The sequence below is a fragment of the Apium graveolens genome, chromosome 4 (assembly GCF_009905375.1).
Source record: "Apium graveolens cultivar Ventura chromosome 4, ASM990537v1, whole genome shotgun sequence".
Taxonomy (NCBI): domain Eukaryota; kingdom Viridiplantae; phylum Streptophyta; class Magnoliopsida; order Apiales; family Apiaceae; genus Apium; species Apium graveolens.
Genome location: NC_133650.1, coordinates 19,207,577 through 19,213,373, shown reverse-complemented (window position 1 = coordinate 19,213,373; position 5,797 = coordinate 19,207,577). Strand labels below are relative to the sequence as shown.

The 5,797-nt window shown below is 38.3% G+C and overlaps 1 non-coding gene across 1 annotated transcript; it reads right to left on the bottom strand.

Annotated features, from left to right (window-relative positions):
- Window positions 1-5,386: 5,386 nt before the first annotated feature.
- On the bottom strand, window positions 5,387-5,493 carry LOC141723220 (small nucleolar RNA R71). The gene has a single exon (XR_012576206.1). It is a non-coding gene; the product is annotated as a small nucleolar RNA R71 (small nucleolar RNA).
- Window positions 5,494-5,797: the final 304 nt, after the last annotated feature.

Sequence of the window (5,797 nt, the reverse complement as noted above, 5' to 3'; positions counted from 1 at the left end):
TTATTTCTGTGACTTGAGATTTTTTTTTGCATTTTTCTTTGATTTATGGCCCCTAACCCCGGGGTGGTGTTGGGTACAAGTCCCGGGGTTGTGTTTGGGTAGGTTCTTTATTTCTGTAACTTGGATTTTTTTGTATTTTTCTTTGATTTATGGCCCCTAACCCCGGGGTGTTGTTGGGTACAAGTCCTCGGGGTTGCATGTGGGTAGGTCATTTAATTTGACTGGCTGGGTATAGAAGTGACTGTTTTACAGTATTTGTTTTTTCCAGGGTTCCAGGTGGCGGTTGGGTTTCTTTGAGAGATATATACATGTATATATATACATATATCAAATATTACAATTTCCCCCCTCTTTTTCTCATCAAAAGTCGCACCTGTTAAATAATTACAGCTATGTAATCATTAACTGCTGCAGTTATTATCTAGACGTCCAGGATCATGCCACATGTCCCATTTCAGCGGACACGATTTTTTAGCAGTTGGGTGGGTTTTTACCCCACTTTCCCCTATAAATACCCGTCCCTTGTCTTTCCTTCATTCTTTACGCAATTATAAACACCAAACACGCTTTGATTTTCTTTGAAGTGCCTTGTGAAGCTTTTCTGGTTCTTTCTCGAAGCCTTATTTTTTCTCCTGCTTTCTTGTAAGTTTTTGAACTTTTCTTCTCGCTTTGCTGTATCGTACTTGTATTTGATTTGATGAGTAGAGTAGGCGAGTTATTTCGAATGCATAAGACTATTTTCGAATGCATCTATTGGTTTAATTTTGTTGTTTTGTGTTCTGATATTTTGTATGCATAACTGTTGTTTGTGTTTGGAGTTTTTGGTTCGTATATTTTTATTTCATTTCATGTAGCTGGGTTTGTATTTTGAGTTTTTTATATACGTAAGAAAGGGAGTTTAATTTCTGCAAACACTGGGTTTGTATTTATTGTTCATTTCTACTTCGTGTTTTGGTATAAGTATGTGTATATGTATAGATTATAGGATATACTTTGGTTGCTTTGATTTCAAAGCTATCTGTTTTAGAGTTTTATTTTTTCTCTGCATTTTTTGTATCGAAATGGCATAGACTCCGGGTAGGTATATGTTTAGGAGATTTAAGCAGTTGGCTAACCTTAAATGTAGATCTGTCCGTCCTCAATTCAGTTTCCCTGACCATTCTTCGAGTGACTCTTATCCGAAACCTGATAATATGCCTCCCCGTACTTCTCAGCCTCTAATTAGGAGTTTCTCACCTTTCTTTTACACCCCGGGCAAACGTTGGGTAGAAAAGACGGGTCTTGGGTAGATATAGATCATTATTTTGTACATACTCAAGAAAATAGTCATCCCCATGATTATTACTTTAGAGACCTATCTGATGCCTATAGGCCCATAGGGAAAGAACCTTACGATCGGGCCCGAATGGATGAGCTATTCTATAATGCTTCGGGGACTGACTATATCCCTGCTCCTCATCACCCTGACCTTGATATTAACACCACTGGCCAGATAGATGACCTTGTTAAGGCAGTATTCCACTTCGGGGATGGGATGGAGTGGAGGTGGCCCGAGCCTCATGAGAGAGTGTATCACCATCCCACGGGGGTTGGGTAGCCATTCCACTAGAACATCTTCGTAGCATGAGGCCCAACCTTCACCAGTTCACCAAATCCCCCTGCCGTGATATCTACATGATCCCCTTTACTTAGTTGGCCCTAAATTCGGTTAAGTGGATATCATGGTTCCTTGCGTGTTCTCATGTAAAGGGTTACTTGCCGACCTTTAAGCTTTTCCGCCATTTTTTCAAAATCAAGAAGTATACCAATCCTCCCATGTATGAGTTCACCTTTAATATAGATGGTTGTGGGTTCCCCGCTGATGCCAAGATTTTACCTATGTTTATGTTAAACTCTCTCCGGGGTTGGTTCAGGAGTTCATCTTCGTCCGGGATGGGGTCCTAGTGTTTATACAGGTGTACAAAAATGTTCTTAAAAATAGCAGGTTCCCAACCCAGCGGCTCGGGGGAGCTGACTTGGCAAAGATGTATGACGTTGTCGTGGCTTTGGGGGATTAGTGGACTCGGGAAACTTTTTTAGATAATCAAATATTGTTTAATGCCAGATATATGTAAGTGTTTTTATTATATGTAGCCTTATGTTCTATGTCTTTTCCTTATACGTACTTGTGTTTCTTAAATTTTGGTTCCTGAATTGTTATTCTGTTGTGCAGGTCTCCCGTTGCTTAACCCCTTTCACTACGAGATGTTGAAGCAATTTCATGACTTGGCTGGTAGGTTTAAGAAGATTGGTAGTGCTGTTCAGCTTGATTCGGGAAAGGGGGTGGTGGTGGTGGCAGTGGCTCGCAGATCCGGGACACAGGTTTATCTGGAAACAGTGTGAGGCAGACTGTCTTGGAGAGAGTGACTCCTATCGTGGTTATTGAGCCCGAGGTTGAAGAGTTGGAGCTGGAGGAAAAAGAAGTTGGTGCCTTGAATCCTCGCAAGAGGAAGGCTGCTGATGATGTTGCTGGTGGTTTCGGGACCCCACAACGTAGGAGGGTGACACCCCAGACTCCTATGTAGGAAGAGAGTCATAAGTTGGTGGAAGAGGATGCCCTGAATGAAGGGTTTTGAGCACATAAAAGCAACGGAAACAGTAATTAAAAACGTGAAAAATCAGAATTTTCGAAACCCACCGCAGGATCCATGCGAAAAATAGATATTTAATTCATAGATCGGATTGTTTACCTTAAGAAGCTTTACAAATTGGTTGAATAATGGAGATCCAAAGATTGTTCAATCACCACGCATCCCGCTCTCGCAATCTACGCTCTATCGGTATCCACACGAATGCTTAAACTCGTAGAATTGGATGTGTACTAGCACAAACTCATTTCTTCTTACTCGCTCCATCTTCCTTCTTGGTGGCTAGGGTTTTAGTAAAAGTCTTCTATTAAAAATCATCCACAAGAGATATTATATAGAGAGTAGAAAAACAATGTATAACTATTAACAAATTAGGAGTTATTATTAATTCAAAATTCCTATTTGTATAATAATTAAGTTACGCTTAATTATATAACAACTGAATTTCATAATTAATATTAGTAAATTCGAATATCATTATTTATCTAATTAATTAAGTCATACTTAATTAATATTATAAATAATTTGAATTACTTTAATACAATTTAAATCCAATTTAAATTAAATAATCCTTCAAGCATTATTTGTTTGTGACCCTAAATGTTATTATTATGTTGGCAACGAATTTTAAATCTAATTTAAAATCATAAACAATGAGCGGCATCTAGTAATACATGATAGGTGGATATTATATCTACTTGGAAGGCTTCATTACAGGATTAAGTTGGTGTTTTGGACTCAAGTATTTGGTATTTTTGATGTGTTTTTGTGTAATTGCATCTCAGGGCACTTCTTGGATGAGGAAAGGAGCTTTAAAATGATTTATGTTGATAATAGATCATATTATAAAGTCAAGACCATTCTCAAGTTGTAGAGAATCTCGTTAGCTTCACGTGGACTGTTGAATCGTCAAATTCGATGAACAGAGCTCAAGTTATGGCCAAATAAAGAATTGCAGTAAAAAATCCAGAAGAGCTGCGCGCCCGCGCCAGGAGCTGTGCGCCCGCGCCCCAGAAATCACTATTCCAGTGTGCCCGCACCACTTACCACACGCCTGCGCGACCCTTCAGCCCCCAGAATCTTGTTTTGAGTGAAATTTGATGATTTTAAGAGTTCAGGTCGACCAGGGGCCTATATAAACCAATAAAAAGACATTTTTAATAAGAAAGAGCCATGAGAGAGCATTGAGAAGACCTAGAGAGCACAGGATGGCTATGGAGAAGAAGACTTTTGTATTCTTTAATCTAGTCGATACTTGGATGCTTGTTTTCGATTTATCTTTAAATCCTAGTACTCTTATATTGTTTATTATCATATTTTTATTGGAACCCATGATGACGATGAGTTCGATGATGCACTAATCATTGTCATGGGGTTCTAACAGATTTATTTATGGATTTTAATAGTTAATTGTTTTATAATCCTTTGTGAGTGGTGATTTATGATTTCCTAGTTTGGTTGTGCTTATTCATCTTTGATGTGTAGCTAACATCTAAGATTGTTTGTTAATCTCTATTGAAGCGACATTGAATATAGAGGTTTAGAACTTGCCATGCTAGCATAAGTTTATGTATGAATTGACATGCATAATTCGTGGATAATTTTAACCATCTTATTCACCCTATGTAATCATGATAGATAACTTGTTCTTAAAAAATTATGTTTTCAATCTTTATAGACATATAGGGACTAAGCATAATTGGTGTTTATTCAACTTCTATCTTAATTGTGGATGTTTGATAGTAGGGTATACGTATAACGAAAGTTGGCGTATACTAATTTTGTGTTATCTGATTAGTTGTCATCACCATCACATAATATGGTTAAAGAACATAACTTTGAATGAAGTATTTAATGACGTTAGAATCCCATGTTTATTCTTATATAAGTAATTTAATCTTAATTATCTTAGTTAATGCTATTTAGTATAATCTCTTGGTTAAATTAAAACTCAAATTGTTATTTGTCTTAGCAGTGAATGATAATCATACATTGTTGCATAGGTGCTTAATCTGAACTTAACCCAAACCAGTCCCTGTGGGAACGAACTTGACTTATATCTTATACTACTTTTAATCGCGTATGCTTGCGTGTATTTTCACGTGTGAATTACAGTGAACAAGTTTTTGGCTCCGTTACCGGGGACTCGGTGTTAATTTTTAGTTTATGTGCTTGACATCAGTGGTCGTTAAAGTTCACTGACTCGGATTCTTTTACTTTCACAGTTTACTTGTTTGTGTTTCAGGTACTCGAGAGAGCGTGTATGTGAACACGTTCTCAATCTCTAAAGGAAACTATTGAAGAAGTGGAAGAAGAAGTTCTTGAAGAAGTTGAAGAAAAAAAGTGAAGAAGAAGAATTAATCATTACAATTGGAGATCTAACAGCAGCAACGAAAGCGTTGAAAGAGTATTCTCAACCAAAGATCATGGATATTCAATCGAGCATTGTCAGGCCAGCCATCGCGGCTAATACCTTCGAGATTAAGCCTGGGACAATCCAGATGGTCCAAAACTCAGTTCAGTTTGGGGGTGCTCCAAGAGAAGATCCTAACATGCATATTAGGGACTTCATTGAGATTTGTGTCAGTTTCAAGTTCAACAATGTCTCTGAAGATGCTGTGAAATTGAGGCTTTTTCTATTCTCTCTAAGGGATAAGGCTAAGGGCTGGTTACACTATCTACCAGCTGGTTCGATTGCTACTTGGGAATATCTTGCTCAAAAGTTTCTCACTAAATTCTTCCTTATGGCAAAGACAGCTGCAATCAGGAGTGCTCTTACTCAGTTTACACAACAATCAGGGGAATCTCTATGTGAAGCTTGGGAGCGTTATAAGGAGATGCTGAGAAAGTGTCTGCATCATGGAATGCCTGACTGGATGGTGATCAATTGCTTTTATAATGGTCTAGGGGCATAGTCGAGACCTATGCTCGATGCAGCATCAAGTGGAGCTCTATGGGCTAAAAGCTATGAGGAATCTTATGAGCTTATCGAGATGATAGCTGTGAATAAATATCAGAACCCAACCCAGAGAATGCCACAGGGCAAGGTAGCAGGAGTTATTGAGGTGGATACAGTTACGTTTATCACTGCTCAGCTAAAGGCGATAGCTATGAAAATCAATTCTCTGGGCAACTACGGAGTCAATCAGATAGCCAGTGTTTGTGAGTTG